This window comes from Prionailurus bengalensis, chromosome D2 (assembly GCF_016509475.1).
Source record: "Prionailurus bengalensis isolate Pbe53 chromosome D2, Fcat_Pben_1.1_paternal_pri, whole genome shotgun sequence".
NCBI classification, from domain to species: domain Eukaryota; kingdom Metazoa; phylum Chordata; class Mammalia; order Carnivora; family Felidae; genus Prionailurus; species Prionailurus bengalensis.
Window position 1 is genome coordinate 22,369,067 of NC_057351.1, and position 24,860 is coordinate 22,393,926.

A 24,860-nucleotide genomic window follows, 5' to 3' on the forward strand; every position below is an offset into this window, starting at 1 on the left:
CTTTGAGAGTATGAAAAGTATCTTATGTCACAGGGGAGTCAAATCAAAATCCACATAGACAAAATCAGTGCTCAGCTCAAGGACACCCTGTCAATAATTACTGATCAATTGCTAATTCTGTCTGATCTCTAACACTCAAGAGAGCAAACTAGTAGGAACCTGGACATGAATAGGTAGCAGATCTAAGTAGCACAGCCAGGTGGTAAGTTGGGTTTTTCTTCTGTAAGATTAAGATATTGACCCCTTACTGCTGACATTCTTCTAAAGAATGCTATCAGGCACAGTGAGTCAGAAGTGTGTACTTCTTATTGATGACAGTGTTTGCTTGTTACTGGACTGATATGCTCATCAAAGACTGAGAGCACAGCTCCACCTGTTATTCCAGGTGTGACATTCATGTCAGCAAAGTTTCCAATCACAAGCAGAAGTGAAAGCAAATGCAATTTCTGTTCAGTACACAAGAAACCAGAAAAGATATAGGAAACCCAACCCCCTTATCAAAGCTGGCAGTGTGACTAATTACATGGAGAATGAATGGGCAATATTATGTGCAACACTTCAACAGTCAGTTTGGGGTGAAATTTTTCATTCTGTTCATTGGTGTTACCACTGATTAATAGCCAGCATGACTCAAAAAATGTGTTTGTATCCACAGTAGTTGGCTGACTCACATGATTGAGTGTTATTTATCCAACATACACTATCTGATGATAGTTGTATTTTTCAATATGCTTTATAATCAGAAACTACTTGTTTCTCTCAATGTGCACTGAATGCTTTATAAAGGAAGAATAAGCTTATATAATATCTACTATAGAAACGGAGTTTTAAAATTAATATCTGTGTTAAAGCTCTGAATGATTATTTAAATAAAGTTAAAACTAACTTGAGCAAGGCTCTTGAAAATATTTAACAGAGAATGATTATACAGTCACCTCCTATTGCTTCAAAATATCTTCACATTTCCAAAGTCTACATGATACAAAAGACTGGCATTATTACAGAGGAATTGCCCTTGCCTGGCCTTTTGTTTAAAACAGGCTTATTGAATCCAATTTTTATTATTAATAATATAAGGTATGCATAAGTTCTATTCTGAAGAATACCTCCATGCATTTGATCTTATTCCTCTTTATGAATTCCCTATGCAGGAGAAATGGACAGAGATGGCCATGATCCTTTTAGAGCTAGAGCAACAGAAGAACAAAGAAGTAAAGGATTTGCCATAGTCACAAATGGATTGGGTTGACACTAACATCTCTAGTCTCCTAGTCCAGCATTCTATCAGTCATTGAATCCCTGTTTTGCTTTCCGATTGGAATCACTCTTGATAAACGAGACACATATTTCATGGATTGCAACACCAGTGACTTTCATAGGGTGTGTGTATACGTTTGTGTAGGAGGATGAGATTCCAAAGGGTGGTATCAGCGTTTTGGTGTGGTTGCAGAATTTTGGGATAGTTTTAACACGCTCCTAGACGAACTCTGAAAAATCATGGGCATTATGAATGTATTTTCTGTACTTTTCTAAGTCTTTCCTTCTATACTTCCTACATTTTCCTAGGAGTCTAGAAATCTTTTATTTTGGAAGCTAAAATGGTTCCTGTTAGAATTACTCTTTATATAATACACATTGGCTGCTTCATTTAGACAGTGAACCCTTGCCATATTGATATTTTTGGTTTGGTTCAAGGTCAACCTGCTTCCCGATGAAACTCAACCTCTCTCTCCTAAGAGATTAGATGTGACCTGGCTCCTGGCTGTACATTTCCACACACCCTTGAAAGAGTACAAGTGGTCTTCTCCTGAGAGGGAGAGAGAGTTTCCTGAAGGGAACTTTCTGCTCACTCCTTGGATCCTGGCTGAGTCAACCAAATATTTCCCACGTTAACAGTAGTAATGACTACAAGGTAGACCAGACATCCTGAGGAGGTGGGCTGAGGGTTAGGGAGGGATGGAGAGAATGTAACTCTTTCTATTACCAGGACAATGAAGTGTTCTGCTTAAGACATGCCTTGGTGCGATGTAGAGACTCCAAAGGAATATGACCAGATCCAGAAGAATGTAGAAAGGTGTAAGGAGAGCTGTGATGAGGAGTGGTCTGAGATGGATTTGGTGGGCTGTGTGTGAGGGGGTGTCATATTCATTACTCCATACCCAACTTCCAAAGGAAAAACACATTTGTAACTGTCAGAAACACGATAGAATTGTCAAAGTATATGCAATTATATGCTCATTCAACAAATATTTGTTGAGGGTCTACAAAGTAGCAAAATTAGTGGCCATTAGGAGCAAAATTAATGGGACAGTGTGCCAGGCAGTGTGTAGAAAGCTTTGAATCCATTTTTAAAAATTTAATCCTTATAATTCTCTATATTAATTTTTAATTTAATCCTTATCATCGACTTATCAACTATGTCACTATTTTGGGGAAATTGAGACTCAGAGAGAAAGAGTAAAGTGTCTGAGGTTACACAGCTTGTGAGTGGAATCTGGCTTTGAGCACGTGTTGTTTGACCCCAGAGTACCCCCATATTTAACCATTGTACTCCATTCCTAGGGGCTCACACAGGAGATGATCCAGAGTATAAAGCAGATACCTGTCTTTGTGGGACTTCCCTGTTAGGAGGAGAGCCAGCTGTCCTGGTTAGCTTGGGAATGTCCCAGTTTTAGCATTGAATCTCCTATCCTGGGACACCTCTCAGTCTTAGGCAAACCTGGGACTGAGGGGTGTCCCAGGATATGAGGATAGTTGGTCAGCAGATCTGCTAGTGCAAATCTGTGTTTCCTTTGAGTCTGTCCCAACTGTGTCCAATCTTTTATCCATCACATGAATTCTAATTGTGCTTTATTTATAGTTTGAAATCCTCCTTTCTAGACTGTAAACTCCTCGAGGGTGGAGACTGCACCATTTTATTTTTCACTACATTTTATTACCATTCAGTACAAAGCATGACATTTATTGAGCATGACTCAATAAATATTCCTTGAATCATTGAATAAATTATGTATCACAGAAATAATAGCATTTAATTTGAGTTCAACTGTTGAGATTTGCCTTCTGAAAAGCAAGAAGGGAAGAACTTAAGCTGTGTGATCTTAAGCTGTGATCTAGAGACTTTTCTAGTGTGTACAAAACCACTAACATAAGTGTATATTATGTGCCAACTGTGTATATAAATGTGTGTATGTGTGTATATGCATGTATGTGTATATACATATATATAAGTAATGCACACACACACTCATCCAATTCTCACCTGATTTCATGAAAGATAAAACAAAGGCAGAAAGAGATTAAATAACATGTCAGATATTAGTATTAAGTTATATGAACATCTTAGTGACCAGAACTTAAACTTGGGAGACCTTATATCAGTTTTTCACTACTATGGAGAACTGTGCTATTTACATACTCTGTGGCTGACATTATGGGTGTGGTGGTCCGGCATTCCAGTTCTGGGCCATGAACCAGACTCCTTATGAGGCCCATGATCGAAATGGATGTTTCAAGAGGTACCCTCTTCCATCCCCAAAGGACTCTATAAATTTGCGTATATAATCCAATTTGTTTTTCTCTCATTAGCGAGAAGTAGTTTTTAAGCCTAAATAAAATTTGTCTTGGTGCTCATTTAGGAAATGAATGTTTATGTTCCCCTGTAAAACATCCAAAAGCATAGACTTGTTGATAGTTGCAGGAAAAGGAAAGGTTGAAACCGTTCAAAGATGAGAAAGAAAGTGAGGCTGCTGAGATAAGATTATTTTAAAGGACCGTGTGATTAGGACTTCAGATTTGAGCTACATTAAATCTAAATCTAAATACAAAATACAAAATTGTGATAGAGAGATCAGATAACACGTTAGTTATAAGTGCTGCTCAGGTCTCTCCTGGGCTCCAATTATCTTTCTGTGGAGCTGATTACACATCTTGGTCTTGGAATTACAGGTCCCCCCCACCACTCCCACCTTGTGACGTTGTAGCTGATGCTACCCTAGGTCCCCAGTACCCTTGCAGCAAATCCTGAACTTGCCTCTTCCAGCAGTCATAAAGAGCCCAAGTAACACAGCTATGCACTAAATGATGGACATGTACATATTTTTAAAAAATTCTAGGTTTTGAAGACCACAGCAGAAATTTTAGTGATGGCATTGGATGCACAAATACAAAGGACAATTATTTGTGATGAGTTTTATTCAATAGCTGACAGGTTCATTGATCCTTTGCATCGTGGGGATACTGTCCTTGTTTTAGGAGGGAAAGAATTGTGAAGTAATAAGAGCAATTACATTACATACAAAATTTTGGCTCCTAATTGCTATAATAACAATGTGAGTGGGTTCTTCTACTTAGTATTTTGGCAAAAGGGTCTCAAATAGGGCAAACAGTAGGCAAAGCAAAGGGAATAAGGTATATTAGTTTTAGGTACATAACCTAAAACTCCATAGGAAACACTGAGATTTGATTATGGTATTTAAATATACTTTTCTGAATATCACATATATTCATAAATAGATTAAAGCACTCCATGATGCTTTGCTTTTGACCGATTAAATATTCCTTAAAATGGTGGTATAAAGAACAAAATGAAAATCAGTCAACCAAAACTTTTCCCACATCTTCAAATATCTGTAAAATCTCATCTAGTACTAATTGCTATAAACTTACAGTTAAGAGAAAGAAATTACAAATAAACTGATAAAGTTGGTGAGTTGACTCTTTGCTTAATTAATTTTTCAGCAGAATGATGTTTTGAAGATGAGTCCAGTTCCCAAAAGGCCTCCTTCCCCCAGCTGCCATCTGAAGCATGTCATGTCTCGTATCAAATGGTCATTGAATGCGAGCTGCTAAAATTACCCGGTGTTACCAGGCCCAGGGAAAGCTCAGATGTCTTTCCTGTTACCATGCTGACAATTGTTCTCCCCTGATGTGAAATTTCTTCTTTATTGAGTCTTCCACACACTTTCCTAGTATGTCCTAGTCTGTGCTTCATCCCTGGGACAGTCTTTTTCTCCATTTTTTATATTCTCTCTTCATCTAATCCTCAATTTCTTTACAGTTCCTCCCCATCCCGAACCTACAACCATGTTCATCCCTTTTTACAAACTCATTTCTTGGTGCTTCATGTCCTACCGGCCATGCTTCAAGCTGCTTACTGTCTTACTTCTCTCTGTGTCTTGAAAATATTGTTTGATACTCACTATTCTGGTTAATTACTACTTACTAAATTCTCAACCAACTGTATTTGGCTTGCCAAATTCCACTCTGCTCCACTGAAACTGCTCTTAGGATGATCAGCGATTTCTTAATTTCCAAACTCTGTGTCTTTTCATTGGTGAACATCCTTCAAGGTGCCTGTGCAGCATGTGAATCTCCTTTTTCCTTCTTCCTTTGACATTGTTCTCTCACTGTTCTCTTCCCTTCTGTTTGGCTCTTCCTTTTCGGTTGCTTTTGTTGGAATTTCTTCCACAGTTCTCTTCTTAATGTTGAGTTATACACAAATGTAAATGGAATTGTTGTGAATGACTTATTTATTATTATTTTTTTAAATTCCAGTATAATTAGCATATAGTGTTAAATATAGTGTTATATATTAGTTATATATATATATATATATATATATATATAGTGTTATATTAGTTCAGGTGTACAATATACTGATTCAACAATTCCATGGGCCACCTAGGTGGCTCAGTTGGTTGAGCGTCTGACTCTTGATTTCAGCTTAGGTCATGATCCCAGGGTTGTGGGATGGAGGCCTGAATCTGGCTCCACACTGAGCATGGACCCTGCTTGGGATTCTCTCTCTCACTCTCTCTCTCTCTCACTCTGCCCCTCCTCCTCCCCACTCACATTCACATGCTTGCTCTCTCTCTCACAATTCTATACATTACTCAGTGCTCATCATGATAAGTGTACCCCTAATCCCCCGGTTTGTCTCATTTTTTCTTGGTTTATTCATTTGTTTTGTTTCTTAAATTCCACATACGAGTAAAATCATATGGTATTTGTCTTTTTCTGACTGATTTATTTTACTTAACATTGTGCCTTCTAGGTCTGTCCATGTTGTTGGAAATGGCAAGATATCATTTTTCTTTATGGTTGAGTAATATCCCATTGTTCATATATACCACACCTTCTTTGTCCATTCATCTATCAGTGGATACTTGGCCTGCTTCCATAATTGTTATTGTGAATAATGTTGCAGTAAACATAGGGGTGCATATATCCTTTCAAGTTAGTGTTTTTGTACTCATTGGGTATTTACCCAGTGGTGTGATTACTGGATCGTAGGTAGTTTTATTTTTAACTTTAACCTCCATACAGTTTTCCACAGTGGCTGCACTAGTTTGCATTCTCACCAACATTGCATGAGTGTTCCTTTTTCTCCATGTCCTCACCAACATTTGTTTTCTTCTGTTTTTGATTTTAGCCATTCTGACAGGTGCAAGGTGATATCTATTGTGATTTTGGTTTGCATTTCCCTGATGATGAGTGATATTGAGCATCTTTTCATGTGTCTGTTCACCATCTGGATGCCATCTTTGGAGAAGCATCTATTAATGTCTTCTGACCATTTTAAATTGGGTTATTTGTTTTGTTGTTGTTGTTGTTGTCGTGTGTGTGTTGAGTTTTATAAGTTCTTTATATTTTTTGGATATTAATCTCTTATTAGATATATGCTTTGCAAATATCTTCTCCCATTCAGCAGGTTGTCTTTTTTTTTAATGTTTATTTATTTTTGAGACAATGCGAGAGACAGAGTGCAAGCAGCAGAGGGACAGACAGAGGGAGACACAGAATCTGAAGCAGTCTCCAGGCTCTGAGCTGTCAGCCCATAGCCCGATGTGGGGCTCGAACTTACCAACCATGAGATCACAACCCAAGTGGAAGTTGAACGCTTAACCGACTGAGCCACTCAGGCGCCCCCAGTAGGTTGTCTTTTTTTGTTGTTGATTATTTCCTTTGCTCTGCAGAAACTTTTTATGTTGATGTAATACCAATAGTTTATTTTTGCTTTTCTTTCCCTTGCTCAGGGAGACATATCTAAAAAAAAGTTTCTATGGCCAATGTCAGAGAAACTGTGACAGATTTATTGATGCTTACATTCAAACAAGGAACTGGAGGTTTGTTTTCTATGTCAAGAAGAACACACACACACACACACACACACACACACACAGAGTTCAGTAGAATAAGCAAGTGACTCAGAATTCTACATAGAACTCTTTTTTCGCCCCTGGTTACTTTGGCAGTGGTAGAAAAGTAAGTGGAAGTAACTAATAGCTTCAGAGACACCATGGACCCTGGAATCAGAAAGAAGTCATGCTAAACCTGATTTTGGGACAGTAGGCTTAGCCAGAGGTGATCTGTGAAGACAGGAGCATGAGAAGTCAAGCTGCCAGATTCCTGGAGTTCAGAGTGTTATGGACTGAATTGTGCCTCTCCCCTAAAATTATATGTTGAAGTCTAATCTCCCAGTTCTTCAGAATGTAATGGTAGGTGGAGTTATACTCTTTAAAAGAAATGATTAAGTAAAATGACACTGTTTAAGGTGGGCCCCCAATCCTATAGGATTGATGTCCTCATAAGAAATGGAAGAGACACTAGGGTGTGTGGCAGAGGGACAGCCATGTGAAGAGACTGCAAGAGGATGGCCATTTGCAAGCCTCAGGAGAAACCAAATCTGCTGACATCTTGGTCTTGGGCTTAGAGCCTCCACAACTGGGAGAAAATAAGTTTCTGTTGTTTAAGCCACACAGTCTGCAGTATTTTGTTATAGCAGTCCTAGCAAACTAATTAATACATAGAGGAAGCTAAATTCCTGGATAATCAGTTTGGCACCTCAAAGCAGAGAGGCTTATTGGTAAAGGGGATTGTACCATAATGAGGTTTTCCTGCTAGGAGTAGGAAAAATCCTTTCTCATGAATATTTCCCCACAAATCAGGACGTTGGAATTTTCTAGCATTTCCAGAAGAGTGAAGTTACTCCCCTCAGTATCTTATTTGCATCTTTAGTTGGAGCCACTAGCTATGTATAACCTTCACATAACAAGAATTCTTTGTGACAATGATGTTGCAGATTTCAAAATTTGTCTCAACAAAGACCTAAAAAGCAAAACAAAACAAAACAAAATGCCCAGTGTTTGAAGAGCTCACATCCCTTACTCCAGAAAAATATTTATGCAATTCAGACAAGTTTCCTGCATCAGTATTTGTGCTAGCTTCAACAGAAGACATACTAAAATTGGAATAGGGTTTTAAATTGGCTTCATGACAAAGGCTATAAATTATACTAGGTGACTCAAATTATTCATGAGAGAGAGGAGATCTTGATTTATGCACTAGTTTTGTATAAATTTCATTTTTGTAAAGTAAATCACTTTTCCCATTGACTCACATTACAATTTGAGATGCGCTTTATCTTCTTTTCTGAGTAATCTTCAATTGACAGAGGCTTTTTGCACTTCCATGCAAGCATTTAATGACCTAAATGCAAACACTTAAGTGAAGCATAGCTATTTACAGAAGTGGCAAGAGAACCATATATTCATCCAGCACACACACCAAACATATACCAAAGGTCAGCTATGAGGCAGAGACTGTGGATTCAAAGAAATGGACCTCCTGACTTCAAGACACTTACTGTCTTTGGTAGATTGGAAAATACTTTTGAGAAGCAAATAATCAGACTCCAAATCCAAATGCCCTGTAAGATCCATACAATGGATATCCTTGAAAAGTGAATTATATAGGGGTACCTGGGTGGCTCAGTCAGTTAAGCATCTGACTTCAGCTCAGGTCATGATCTCACAGCTTGTGGTTTTGAGCTCTGCATCGGGCTCTGTGCTGACAGCTCAGAGCCTGGAGCCTGCTTTGGATTCTGTGTCTCCCTCTCTTCTGCCCCTCCCTTGCTCACACTCTCTCTCTCTCTCCTTCAAAAATAAACATTAAAATTTTTTTAATAAAAAAGTGAATTATATAACATTTCAAAGAATTTTGTCATTGTTTGCTCACTATTGCTCATGAATATTTTCATGGCCCATTTTATTACTTTGGAAGGTCAGGGACCCTTAACCTCGAATCTGCTATGCTTTAAAAGATTTCTGGAACCACATAAAATTGTATGTAAAAGCAAGTGTGTGTGTGTGTGTGTGTGTGTGCGAATTTTTCTGGGGAGAGAGTTCATTATTTTTATCATTTTCTCAAAAGGATCATGATATTAACAATGATTAGAATAATAAACAATGAGTTTATTGTCTCAGTCCACTGTCTACAAATAGTATTCTTATCAATCCCAACTTTACTACAAGCAAGCAATTTTGAGACAGTTATTAGAGATGATTCATTCCTATACATGAAGCATTTATTGAGCACCTAACATATCAATTGTGTTGTAATCAGCCTTGCAGGGTCAGTAGGCAATGCTGAGATAGAGCTGAAGAAGCCATAGCATTTTTTTTAATTGGCCACTATCTTTGTGGTGTGGGGATGGGTAAGGCTAGCTTAGAGGAATAGGATCAAGATGGACAGTTGCCATGAACAGCTAATAGCTCCTTCAGGGACCATGTAATATTTGTACAGAAAATCCCATTAAACATAGATGGCCAGTTATGTAAGGGAATTTTTTTAATATTGTGCTGGCCTGTAAGTAGTAAGCAAGTTATTGACTTGAAATGCTTTATTGCATGGAAAGCATTACTAACAGTATTTTCCATTTTCTATTCATGTTTTTCCTCATTATTTCTCTTGGGCTAATACTGTTTGGACACAATGAGCACATTAACAGTACCCACCCTTGAATGCTCTTTAGAAAAACACAAAGTATTTATTGATTCTTTATGGGTTTTTATACCTAATGAAAGCTAGTTAGAATCAACAACCTTAACAACAATGTGTTGTGTTCTCCCTGCTGCTAAAAAACAGCAGGAAAACATTTTTTAAGCAACAGAGTCATGCTGCAAGTTAGAAGTAAATGAGCACTTTCCAACAATAAGATCTGCTAAATTACTACATTTATATCCTTTCCTTAATCCCTATTATGAAGATCACACAATGAAGAATATCTCTGTATAATGAAGACTGTTGCTAACTCAAACACGATAACACAAAGCAAGATGCCATCTGTTAGAATAATGTTGGAACCTCTAATTTTACAATTGTTGGGAGCCCATCATTACTTTTCTATTTATTTAAAATATATATTCAAAAACCTAATGCTTCAAGCTTCATAATAAAGCTTTGGTGATATGTTCTATAAAAACATGTCACTATACTTTTCTCTGGGCTTGTCAGGCAATGTCTTTTACAAGGGAACAAAGGAAACCTTTAATATCGAATCCAAGACATTCAGAACTTTAAGAAAACAGATTGACAAAAATAGTCTATTAACTGTATTTATTGTGAGCTCTCGTACATGGAGTAGACACTTGGACTCCATTATAGCAGTGGGGGATTTTGGATTTCTGAGAATTCTTCAATGTTACAGCATCCTGTCTTGGATTTTTTAGGAAGTGTGAGAACTTTCACCCTGGGCCCCTTTCAGGCAACGTGTCGCCCCCCAGATCATGACAGACAGGAACTCAGTTATCTCAGAGAACTTAGAAAAACGAGAAATACTGGTTGAGATCCAGGGCGCTTATACTGCTGAGGATAGCTTCCTGCTAACAGAAACCACAGGAAGCTGGTTTGTCAGCTGTGTGAAGGGAGACTCTTTCTAAAAGCTCAATTCTGCTCAGCCGTTTGGTTTAAATATATTTAAACCAGTTATGAGTGGAACTTGAGGGGTTGGAGACAGAACTGGGAAGGAACTTTCATTCTTTGGCAAACAACCTGAGATGCAGGAGGCACATTAGCAACTTGCTTATGGTCATACAAACCTTGAGAATAGCAGAGCTGGGGTTAGACTCCAGACCCACTGGACTTTTAGTCCAATATTGTTGCTTTTGTGTTACAATGCCTAACCTCAGGAGAGGTCATTCTATTTCTTCCCTTCTGTGCAGATTTAAATCACTTCCCCAAAAAGCCCCAGCCACCAGATTCTCCCTAGCACAGATTTGGGGCTCTATAACTACCAGTGGCCATTTTACTTGTATGCCAGTGCTCTCTTCCCCTTTTCCTCCATACTTATTTTATAATTCCACTTACTGTTGGGGTAGTCAAGAGAAATGGGTAATGGTGAGACGAGAGAAGAACTCAAGGTACCGTTTCCAATTGCTTTGTTTCCCTTCTCAAGTCCTTGGGGGTAAAGCCGTCAGAAGTGATGAAAATGTACAGGTTCTCTCCCTCTGGGCTGCAATGGTGACTCCCCACAACCCAGCGGGCTGGTCACAGTGCTGAAATGTGCTGAAATCTCTTTGTTTTGGTTTCTTCATTTCTGAGATGAGGATAATACTTTATATCTCAATAGAATGGCAAGGAATTTATCTGATAATTATGAACAATTTTTTCCCCTTGCCTGGGTATTATAATTCCCCTGTGCATTAGGGGTGGGTTACAGCTTGGACAAAAAAACAACATCACATGGCAATGCCTGAAAGAAATTTATTCTGCACAAAAAATATATCCTTCTACTCAGGACTTCTTCTCACTAAGGCTGTTATCTTTCACAGCCCTGTGGATTGTGCAGTTGAATTTCCTAACACAGTGACTTGGAGTTCTGATATACAGATGTCCCAGAAGCCAGCATGGGGGCAGAATGAGGGAAGCAGGGTGCAGGAGACAAATAGGGATAACCAGTAAAAACCCTTCCCAGGTGCTGGGGTGGCTTGGGTGCTGGGCAGTCCATTCCCATCCCAGGCAAAGCCACCAAGTCACAGGTATTCTCCACAGTTCTTAGTTGCAAATGTTTGGTGGTTAAATATTATAGTATACACATGCATTTTTATTTTTCTAATATTCCTTGCTTCTCTGCTGGTGTATATGTCTTCTCTTCCACACTCAGCCACATTGGTTCCTGTTGCTCATTTGGTATTGCTGGCTTCATAAATATAAATTTTATGGTTTACTTCCTTGACTCTATCTTAAATGCTTCCCACTCTGTCAGTTTCCCATGCATTTTTGAGCTGCAGCCAGTTTTCTTTAACAAGCTGTAAGTTCCTTCACAGTCTGTTAAAAACCGCTATTTCTTTACTGCCGTCCTATAGACTCTTATCAATATTTCAAATCTTGTGATCACCAAGTTGCCCAAGAATAGCATCTGCAGTTAAATTAACAGGGATAAAATTACAAGATCTATCAATCTTCATGCTTCACGATGTAAGGAGGTCATTAACTGAGGTCAGAAGAAACTTTCCCCTGACAGCGAGCTCCTTCAGAGTCAGTGCATTATGGGAACATTTACAAATTAGTCTCATTATATTTAGGAGCATCTGGTATGAACTCCTTGTCACAATCATGATTCTGGGAAGGCAATTAATAGGTTCTTGTGAATTCTCAGTAACCTCCAGCCTCATTTAAAAAAGAAATTTGGATGAATTTCAGCTATTTTATCCAAAAAGACACCCCCTCCCCACACGTTGTTAATCCAGTGGCCAAGGACTCCATACCGAATGGAATCCTGGGACTGGCTATAATTCTGCAAGTAATATTGGTTAACACAAGGTGACAGTGCCATTACTTGGCTTTTACATGCCCATGTCCTATGCCTTCCCATTCATTACTGGCCAGAGTCATAGAATGCTAGAGCTGGAAGAGATGACAGAAGTCACCTTTTCCAGTTTTTTTCAAAGTCTGTACTGTGAAGAACCACTTCTGTGTGATGCTGTAAGACATAACTGGGTGTGTGGGGGGGATATTTTTGTGGTCACATTATTTAATCACATGATTTCTCAGAACTTTGGGTCCCATTTGGGTTGGATCAGTGGTTGGTGTGAGTTAAGAGAAGGTTGGGTTATTCATTTCCCTGCTTCCTTCTTGCCATGGCTGCCGCAGGCTGTCTGCATCCCTCTGAAGGCCACAACTCCCTGTCAGATGGCATCCTCCAGATACCTAACTCCACAGCTAATAGTTCTGGAATCTGGTTCTGGGAACCACTGGCTGCTCTTGCCCTTTTATGTCTAGGAGTGCTAATGGCACCTGCTGTTGCTAGCCCTAGAGGACTGCACTACATCTTTCTTTCTTTCATTTTTTTTTTTTTGATTGCTTAGACCTTGACCTTAGTTTTGTAAACAATTCCTTTACTCAATTCTCTTTAAATTACACAGTTTGAATGTCTCATCTGTTTCCAGCCATGACTGTAACTGATGTGGTCACTTGTTAATCAGTGCTGTTTTGGGGCTGGCCTGACTTTTGCCCAGGCAGAGGGATGGCATGGCTTTGCAGGGCTCTGTGAGCACAAACAGACCCTGCAGTTAAAAATGTCTCTACTTCAGAGTGTTGGTTTGAAGACCAGGGAAAGGGACCTCTGATCTCAGGCAAGACCTGCAACACTGGTAATTGCTAGCAGTAATTTCCGCCCAGTGGAACTCCAGACTAGCAGCTATTCAGTTTGGAAGTTCAGATAAGATAATTATGTAACAATACTTTGGAAAAGTGAGACTTTCTAGTTTTACCATCATTCCGAGGTTGACAGAAATAATTGGGGACCTAATTGCCTTTATAGCACCACACTTTTAGGTAGGCTTTATATAAAAGTTAGACTCTACGGCAAAAACATACATCTGTAGGCAGCACAAGAGGCCAGGGGCTACAAGATTGGATCCCCTCCAGCCAAGCATCTTCCTTCTATATTGGAATTTACCAGTTGTTCGGTGTGGGTCAAGGCAGCATTTGGACATTGATGCAGGGTGCTGTGCTGTTACAGGACCCTCACCATTTGCAGGAAGTAGGATGTCTAAAAAGTGTTGAGATTGGACCCATATTCATGGACTATGCTAGAAACTTTCTAAATAATCCTGACCCAGAACCTCTTTTCTTAAATCTGCACCTGGACATAGCTTCAAGTTAGCCCCAAAGTTGTCCCAATTAGGCGATTAGTTCAGACTATGTAAAAGTTTTTAAATATTCATTTATTCAGCAAATATTTATTGATTTTGACTATGAGGCAGTTACGGTGCTTAGTACTTGGGGAAACTACAGTGATGAAGATAGGCAGTCCTTTCATGGGGAGAATGTTCTAGTGGGGAAGTCTGACAGAAACAAGAAAGAAACTAATTATAAATTGCGATGAATGGTAGAGAGATATAAACAAGGAACAGAAAGACAGAAGGATGGAAAAGAGATACTTAACTTTAGAGGGGGCACAGGGAAGATCTCCTAAGTACAAGGCATTTAGGCTCGGAGGGAAATGGTGAGAAGGTGCCAGCAGGGAAGAATTCTGTGGGCAAAGAGAACATGTCAAAGGCACTGAGACTGGCAAGAATCTTTGAAAGACTAAACAACAGGTGTCTCTAGTATGGACAGCAAATGCTATGGCCTGTTGAGGCAGTGGTGAAGATCATGGCCGAACTGTCTGGGTTTCAATCTTGATTCCAGTACTTACTAACTCTGTGACTTTGGGAAAGTCTCTTAATCTCTCTGTGCTCAGTTTTCTCATCTCTATAATAAGGATAAGAATTGTACCTACTGTTCTTAATACTAATTAATATGATTAAATTTACATTTGTAAAAATTTTAGGACTTTATAATAGTAAGTACTCTCATAAGTGCTGTTAACATGAGGTTGCATGTATACACAGGCCCAGAGGCCCATGTGGATTTCACATGGAAGAATAAACTATAGCTAAGATATTTAAAAAATTAAAACATAACAAAACACCTTTTTGTCAAGGCACATCATAAACATATGCCTGATGATGGAATGTGTAGTGTATAGGTTACTGGATTTATTTTTAAAGACAAATGTTCTTATGATCTTTTTGAATTCATCACGGGTAAAGAGAGCCCTCTTTTCTTCTCCCCAGCCAATAATCCACGCTGGTATATATAGATCATTCTTCTCAAGGAGATTTGAAAGTACAGATGTATGAGGTACTATTGATTATTTTACTAAGTGTACTATGCCTGTCATTTTATCTTGCTTTTATACCTCATCGGAATTTAAAACTATTTTTAGCTCTATGTGGGCATAATTGTATGTGATCTAAAAGGATTGTGGAAAGAATAATGCTGGACAAAATCTCAGGGGCTTGCTGTACGTTGTATGTCAATAGAGTTCATTGCAAGATTTGTATGTAAGTCCTTTAGGAGTGTTGCTGTGTTAGTATATTTTATTTTCTAATTTTCCTCATATTTGAAGGGCAAAAAAACCCTACCCATAATTTTCATATATGTCTTCACTTGCAAAACTGGAATATGAGATGGTGAAGGAGTCAGAAAGATAGAGAAAATGTCCTGAAGCCATATGTTCAAAAATCTGTGCTAAAGAAATGGAAGAGCCTGGGGCTCCTGGGTGGCTCAGTCAGCTAAGCGTATGACTTTGGCTCAGGTCATGATCTCCTGGTTCATGAAGTTGCGCTCCATATCGGACTCTGTGCTGATAGCTGGGAGCCTGGAACCTGCTTCGGATTCTGTGCCTTCTTCTCTTTCTGCCCACCCCACCTCCCCCCGCTCATGCTCTGTCTCTCTTTCAAAAATAAATAAAACATTAAAAAAAAGAAATAAAAGGAGATAGAGGCACCAGAATAAATATTTGGTGAAAACTCTGAATGTGGTTGCACACCAGAAGTTTTCCAAAGCCTTTCATTTATCTTGGTATGCTTTCTGCACACAGTCCTAAAGAAGTTATTCTGCCCACTGCAAAATTGCTTCTTTGGAATAGGTTTCAGAATTGGTGTATATTCAGGCAGACTGCCTGATCCTAATTTAGAACTTGGGATGAATAGTTTAGAATATTGATGATGACATTCTTTCTAGTCTTGGCCAAGAGAATACACGCTCTAAGGGCCTTGACCAGAAAAGCCAACTGGAATAAATCGAGTTGAAACAATGCCTTTTACAATCCTCCATTTTAAAAGTGCACTTAAAAAAATAGATATAGATATTAGGGATAGTCCATGCTGTCATGAACCAGTTACTGCATTTTTCTGTAGTTTTTAGAAAAACGGGAGCAAATGTAAGATAAAATAACATATTGGATACTAAGCTTTGATAAACTTCTTTTTAAAACTTTAAAAATTTCTTTTTTTAAATCAAAATACACTTGATATATAACATTATATTAGTTTGGAGCATACAACATAGTGATTCTGTATTTGTTTACATTGCAAAATGATCACCACATAAGTCTTGTTACCATCCATCACCATACAGAGTTATAAATCATTTTTCTTATAAGGAGAACTTTCAAGATCTATTCTTAGTAACTTTCAAATATGCAATACAGTATTATTTACTATAGTCAACATACTGTACATTAAATCCCCATGACTTACTTATTTTATAACTGGAAGATTGTATTTCGTCTTCTTCAACCATTTAACCCATCTTTCGAACTCTGTCCTGTTTGGTAACCACCAATCTGTTCTTTGCATCTATGAGTTTTATCTTGTTTTGTTTTGATTTTCAGATTCCACATAGAAGTGAAATCATACAGTGTTTGTCTTTCCCTGTATGATTTATTTCACTTAGCATAATATCCTCAAGGCCCATTCATGCACAAATGGCAAGATTTCATTCTTTTTTATGGCTGAGTAGTATTCTAACACACACACACACACACACACCACATTTTTTTTTTTTCATTTATCCATTGATGGACACTTAGGTTATTTCTATATCTTGGCTATTGTAAATAATGCTGCAATGAACATAGGGTTGCATATACTTTTTCAAATTAGTGTCTTGTCTTCGGATAATCCTTTAAAAGTGGATTTTCTGGAAAATATGGTAATTCTACTTTTAATTTTGGAGGGCGTGGGGGGGAACCTCTACACTGTTTTCCATAGTGATGGCATCAGATTTAATTCCTACCAACAGTGCATGTGTGTTATTTTTCCTTCACATCCTTGCCAATACTTATTTCTTGTCCTTTTTTTAAAAATTTTTTTTCAACGTTTTTTATTTATTTTTGGGACAGAGAGAGACAGAGCATGAACGGGGGAGGAGCATAGAGAGAGGGAGACACAGAATCGGAAACAGGCTCCAAGCTCCAAGCCAGCAGCCCAGAGCCTGACGCGGGGCTCGAACTCACGGACCGCGAGATCGTGACCTGGCTGAAGTCGGACGCTTAACCGACTGCGCCACCCAGGCGCCCCTATTTCCTGTCTTTTTAGTAATAGCCACTCTAACTGGTGTGAGGTGATAGTTCATTGTGGTTTTGATTTGCATTTCCTGATGATGAATGATGTGGAGTATCATTTCATGTACCTGTTGGCCACCTGTATATCTTCTTTGGAAAAATGTCTATTCAGATCTTCTGCTGACATTTAGCCAGATTGTTTGTTCTTTTGTTACTTAGTTGTATGAGTTCTTTATATATTTTGGATATATGGTTTGCAAATTTCTTTACCCATTCAGTAGGTAGTCTTTTCATTTTTGTTTTTTTCGATGCTTTTCTTCACAGGACAAAAGCTTTAATGTTATATAGTCCCATTTGTTTGTTTTTGCTTTTGTTGCCCTTGCCTTTGGAATCAGGTTCAAAAAATCATCACCGAGAGTAGCTTATCACCTAAGTTTTCTTCTAGCAGTTCTATGGTTTCAGGTTTTACATTCAAGTCTTTAATCCATTTGGAGTAAATTTTTATATATGGCATAAGATAGTGGTCCAGTTTCATTCCTTTGCATGTAGCTGTCATTTTTTTCCCCCAGCACCGTTAATTGAAGAGACTGTCCTTTGCTCCTTTGTGTATTCTTTCCTCGTATGTCATAAATTAATTGACTGCATAAGTGTGGGTTTATTTCTGGCTTTGTTTCATTGATCTGTATATCTGTTTTTATGCCAATACCATACTGTTTGGTCACTATAGGTTTGTAATGTATTTTAAAATTGGGGACATGATGTCTTCAGCTTTTGTTCTTTTTTCTCAAGATTGCTTTGGCTTGTTGAGATATTTTGTAGTTTCATACCACTTTTAGGATTATTTGTTCTGTTTCTGTAAAAATTGCCACTGGAATTTTGATAAAGATTGCACTGAATCTGTAGACTGCTTAGGGTAATATGGGCATTTTAATATTAATTCTTCCAATCCATGAGCATGGAATATGTTTCCATTTATTTCTGTTTTCTCCAGTTTCTTTCATAAATGTATTATAGTTTTCAGCATATAGGTCTTTCACTTCCTTGGTTAAATTTTTTCTGAGTTTATTTATTTATTTATTTATTTATTTAATTTTTGAGAGGGGTGGGGTGGGGTAGAGAGACAGAGGGATACAGAATCTGAAGCAGGCTCCAGGCTCGGAGCTGTGAGCACAGAGCCCAATGCGGTGCTCGAACTCATGAACTGAAAGATCATGACCTGAGCTGAAGTCGGATGCTTACCTGACTGAGCCACCCAGGTGCCCCAGTTTTTATTCCTTTTGATACAATTGTAAATAAGTTTGTTTTATTACTATCTCTTTCTGATAGTTCATTTTTAGTACATAAAAATGTGACAGAATTTTGTACAGTGATCTTGTACCCTGCAATTTTACTGAATTTATTTGTTAGTTCTAACAGTTTTTTGGGTCAAGATTTTTGAGTTTTCTATATTTAAAATCATGTCACCTCCAAATAGGGACAGTTTTACTTCTTCCTTTTCAATTTGGATGCCGTCTCTTTTTCCTGCCTACTTGTTCTGGCTAGGACTCCCAATACTATCTTGAATAAAAGTAGCAAGAGTGCATATGCTGTATATACAAGTAACTAGCTATGGACCTGGCATATATGACCCTTATTATATTGAGATATATTCCATTTATACCCACTTTGTGGATATATTTTTTTTGTCATCAGTGGATGTTGAATTTGGTTCAATGCTTCTTCATCTTTTGAGATGACTATATGATTTTTATTCTTCATTTTGTTAATATGAGTTATTATGTTGATTGATTTGCAGATGTTGAATCATCCTTGAATCCCTGAAATAAATCTCCCTTGATTATGATGTATGATCCTTTTAATGTATTGTTGAATTTGGCTTGCTAATATTCGTTGAGGATTTTTGCATCTATGTTCATCAGAGATATTAGCCTATAATCTTTTTGTGTGTATGTGGTGTTCTTATATGATTTTGGTATCAAGGTATGCTGGCCTCATGCAATTAGTTTGGAAGTGTTCTCTAGCATTTGGTCTATTTAGATTTTTCTGTTTCTTCATGAATCGGTTTTGGAAGGCTGTGTTTCTAGAATTTATCTATTTCTTCTAGATTGTCCAATTTGTTGGTATGTAATTGTTCATAATGATCTCTTTTAATCCTTTGTATTTCTTTGATATTTGTTGTATATTTTCTTTCATATCTGATTTTGTTTATTTGAGTCCTCTCTCTTTTTTAATAGTGAATTTTGCTAAAAGTTTGTGAATTTTGTTATCTTTTCAAATAACCAGATTTTGGTTTTGCTATTTTTTTCTATTGCCTTTTTAGCATTTATCTCATTTATTTTCACTTTAATTTTTATAATTTCCTTCCTTCTACTAACTTTGTGCTTTATTTTTTCCTCTTTAGGTATAAAGTTAGATTTCTTATTTGAGATTTTTCTTGTTTCTCCATGTAGGCCTGTGTTGCTATAAGCCTCTCTCTGAGAACTCCTTTTGTTGTATCCCAAAGATTTTGGCATGGTGCATTTCAATTTTAATTTGTCTGAAGGTATTTTTTGATTTCTCCTTTGATTTCTTTGCTGACCCATTGGTTGTTTTCTAGTATATTGTTTAATCTTTATGTATTTGTGCTTTTTCCAATTTTCTTTTTGTAATTCATTTCTTGTTTCATACTATTGTGGTTGGGAAAGATGTATGATATGATTTCAATCTTTTAAAATTTATTTTGAAACTTGTTTTGTTGCTTAACATATGATCTATCCTAGAGAATGTTTCCTGTTCACTTGAGAACAATGTGTTCTCATGTTTTTGGATAGAATGCTCTATACATAGCTATTAAGTACATCTGGCCTAATGTGTTGTTTAAGGCTGATGTCTTATTGATTTTCTGTCTGGATGTTCCATTGATATAAGTGAGGTGTTAAAGCCCTCTATTATTATTGTATTGCTGTCAATTCCTCCTTTTAGGTCTTTTAATGTTTGCTGTTTGCTGTATATGTTTAGGTGGTCCTATATTGTGTACCTAAATATTTATAAATGTTATGTCTTCTTTTGGATTGACTGCTTTATCTTAATATAATGTCCTCTTTGTCTCTTATTATAGTCTTTGTTTTAAATCCAATTTTGTCTGCTATAAGTATAGCTACCTCAGCATCTTCAGGCTTTGATTTACATGGAACATCTTTTTCCACCCCTTCAATTTCAGTCCATGTGTCCTTATATCTAAAGTGAGTCTCTTGTATGCAGCATATGCATAGGTCTCTTTTTTTATCCATTCAGTTTTTAAATCCATTTGTTTGGAGAATTTAGTCCATTTACATTTAAAATGATTATTGATAGGTGTGTACTTATTGCCATTTTGTTAATATTTTAATGACGTTTTGTAGTTCCTCTCTTCTTCTCTTATATTTTTCCTTTGTGGTCTAATGACATTTTTAATATTTGGCTTAGATTTCTTTCTTGTTTTTTGTGTGTATTTACTATAAGTTTTGCTTTGTGTTTACATTTATCATCCTTATACATAATAATCTATTTTAAGTAGATAGCAATTTAAGTTTGGACACATTCTTTCAAAAATTTTTTTAAATGTTTATTTATTTTTGAGAGAGAGAGAGAGAGTGCAAGCAGGGGAGGGACAGAGAAAGAGGGAGACACAGAATCCGAAGCAGGCTCCAGGCTCTGAGCTATCAGCACAGAGCCCGACGTGGGGCTTGAACTCACAAACTGTGAGATCATGACCTGAGTCAAAATCAGATGCTTAACTGACTGAGCCACCCAGGTACCCTGGGTACATTCTACATTTTTCTACCTGCTCTATTTCTTTTATTTATTTATTTATTTATTTATTTATTTATTTTTGTTTCATTTTGTTTTTTTCATTTTATGTTTTTGGTGTCATATTTTACACCTTTCTATTTTGTGTATCCTGTAACTCATTATTATATCAGTAGTTACTTTTATTGTTTTTTTTTAAATCTTCATAGTAGCTTTTTAAATGATTTAATTTACTACCTTTAGTAAATATTTACCTTTTCCAGTAAGATTTTTACTTTCCTATGTTTTTCTTGTTAGTAATTGATACACCATTTTTTTCAGTTTAAAAAAGTCCCTTTAACATTTCTTGTAGGGTTGGTTTCATGGTGATTAACTCCTTCAGCTTTTGCTTATTTGGAAAATTCTTTATCTCTTCTTTAATCCTGAAAGTTAATCTTGTCTCGTAGAGAATTCTTAGAAAAATTTTTTTTTTAATTTCAGTACTTTGAATATATTATACCACTCCCTTCTACTCTGCAAAGTTCTGATGAGAAATCTGTTGAGGGGTGCCTGGGTGGCTAAGTCAGTTAAGCATCTAAACTTCAGCTCAGGTCATAATACCATGGTTCATTGAGTTTGAGCCCCTATCGGGGCTGACAGTTCAGGGCCTGGAGCCTGCTTCAAATTCTGTGTCTACCTCTCTCTCTGCCCCTCCCCACTCATGCTCTGTCTCTCTCAAAAGTAAATGAACATTAAAAAAAAAATCTGGTGATAGTTTTGGTGGGGGGTTCCCTTGTATGTCACAAGTTTGTTTTTTTCTGTTGCTGCTTTTAAGAGTGTCTCTTTAACTTTTGACATTTTTGTGGGTCTCTTTGGGTTCATCTTGTTTGGAACTTTCTAGGCTTCTTGGATTTGGTTGTCTATTTCCTTCCCCAGGTTAGCAAAATTTTCAGCCATTATTTCCTCAAATAACTTTGTGCCTCATTCTCTCTCCTTTCTCCTTCATGCAAATGTTATTCTACTTGATGCTGTCTTAGAGGTCCTGTAAGCTATCTTTACTTTTTTTGCAAAAAATGTCTTTTTTTCTTTTTTGCTATTGTGTTTGGGTAATTTCCTCTGCCCTGTCTCCCAGATCATTGATTCTTTCTTCTACCTCAGCTAGTCTGCTATTGAACCCCTTTAGTGAATTTTTCAGTTCAGTTGTGTTCTTCAGCTCTGTGATTGATATTTGGTACTTTCTTATATTTCTCTCTTTATTCTCACTGTGTCCGTCCATTTTTCTCCCAAGTTCAGTGAACATCTTTATGACCATTACTTTGAATTGTTTATCAGGTAGATTACTTGTCTCCATTTCATTTAAGGTTTTGTTTTGTTTTGCTTTGTTTTTCCCCTGAGATTTTCTCCAGTTCTTTTATTTGGAACATAATCTTCTATTTCTTCATTTCTCTGCATTTGTTTCTATGTATTAGGTGAAACAGCTATCTCTCCCAGTCTTGAAGGAGTGGCCTTGTGTAGGAGATGAACCTCATCATTGAACCTTGCCATAGCTCTTGGTTGTCCCTTGACACTTTGTGATTATCTAAGGAGCCTAATTTATTCTTGATAGGTCCGAGTTGTGGAAGGTGTTTCAAGACCTGTCAACATTCCAGATGAAGGGATCTCAGTCAACACCTAGTTTCAAGCTGATTGAAAGCTAATCCCTCAGGCAGCAGCTTATAAAGTATACAAATACATACAGTCCTGTGGGACCACAATTGTAAACCCTGCTGGATCTTCAGACCACATGATCTAGAGGTGTCCCCCTGGTGACAATTGTAAAAGTCATGGTTCCTGATGAGTGTATGAGCTTCTTTCTGGGAAGTGCCAGTGAAATCTAGTGACACCGAGGTAGAACACAAAGCTTCTGTTCCCTGAGAGCATTTCCATAACCTCTAGATGTATATTATTATTAAATTTTTTTAATGTTTATTATTTACTTTTGAGAGAGAGAGAGAGCGCGCTAACACAGGGAGGAGCAGAGAGAGAGGGAGACACAGAATCTGGAGCAGGCTCCAGGCTCTGAGCTGTCAGCACAGACACAGCCCCACCTGGGTTTGAACCCACAAACCGCGAGATCATGACACTTGACCGACTGAGCCACCCAGGCGCCCCATAGTTGCATATTAAACTGAAGTCTGCCACCAGGCTGACTCTGTAGGACAAATAAATAGGTCTTTTTCACAAGAAGACTAAAGACCTATTTTAGTCTTTTGTCTAAGTGGTACCCATGGGGGTGATACTGTGCTAGAACTGTCTTTTAAATAGTTTCAGACCTGTGAGACCCAGAAATGAAGTTCCCACTGGCCATCACACCCAGGAACTCAAGGGTGTCCCTTGTAGGCTGCTAATGCCCACTGTTTTTGGCAGCTCTGTGACTGCAGTGCAAGGGTGGGGCACTTGCAGGGTGGCTTTGGTGGGCCTGTGGCACAGGGTGAGGTGTGTGCCCCATCACTAACAGGTTGGAGGGAGAGTGCAAAAATGGTAGCTGCCAGTACTAGCACTAACAAGGTAGAGACAGAATTTCAAAGGGGTGCCTGCCAGTACCTCTGTCTGAAGAGAGAGTCTCAACAGATTCTTGCCCCTATGACACATGCTTTAAGATTAGCAAATGAATTGCCTTTACATATCGTCTAGGTGCTTTTCAAACTGCTGATTTTGTGATGGTCCTGGGGTGAGTGAATCTGTGTGTGGGCCCTCTAAAAGAGGAATCTCTCTTTGCTGCAGCCCTATGGCATCTCCTGGATGTATGTCCCATTGGTTTTCAAAGCCTGCTGTTTTGGGGGCTTGTCTCTGTTGCAGGTCTCAAGGATTGGGGTGCCTGTTGTGGGGCACAAACCCCTCACTCCTCAGGGAGTTCTGTATTTGTGAGATTTCTTCTGATTGTGGGTTGCTGTGCTAGGGGTAAGGTTTTTGGTGAGATTGCATCTCTGCCTCTCCCACCTTTCTATCTGACCCTTTTGTCCTTTGTTGTGGAGGAACTGTTCAGCTAGTTGCTAGGTCTTTTTCATAAGGACTTGTTTAATATGTAGCTGTAAAATGTTTTGTGTCCCTGGGAAGAGGCGAGTTCAGGATCTTCCTATGCTGCCATCTTGAACCATCTTTTTGAGAAGCTTCCTAACTTTTGCACACAGACAGGGAGGATGCAAGGCACTCATTGGCTGGATAGAGCAGAAGAGTTATAAAATTGTATTTTTTGATGTTTTCTAATCTCCTATCCTGTCTCTATACTCACCCATTTTATCTTGCTGTTGTTTTTCTGCTGTGTATAGTGTTTTATAAGGAGGGGAATAAACCATTGGCCATCAGAGGCAGAAAAATATGTTTTAAAGCCTTTACTTATGTTTGCCTCACATTTCTGACCTCACTGAAGAGGGGTAATGTAAAGTTCACAGTTGGCTACTGAAAAAATTTTAACTGAAACATTTTCAGTTTCCTTTAAGTGAATATAATGTGATTCACATTTTAGGTTTTTAAAAAGTATTGTATTTTAGGGTGACCAACTATCCCAGTGTGCCTGAGACTGAGGGGTTTCTAGGACATGTGACTTTTAATGCTAAAATTGCGACAACAAGGACAGTTGGTCATCTATAACACCATGATGTTATAGGATTTTGTTTCCTCTTTCTTTCCCCTCCTGGTTTTCCTCCCATTCCAGAGCTGCTGGAAAGAGGTTTTGCTTTAGTTCCAGATATGTTATGATGTGGGGACTTTTAGCAGGTGTTGTATCTGTTCCTCTCAGGCATCCAGTGCTCTGCCTATTAGTTCAGTTGAATTGGAAGATTATTACACCTAACACTTTTCACAGCAATTTCACATTCCCTGTATCCTTTGATTTTTTTACAACAATGCAGAATGCAGGCACCAAAGGCAGGTATTATCCCCACTTGACCAAAAA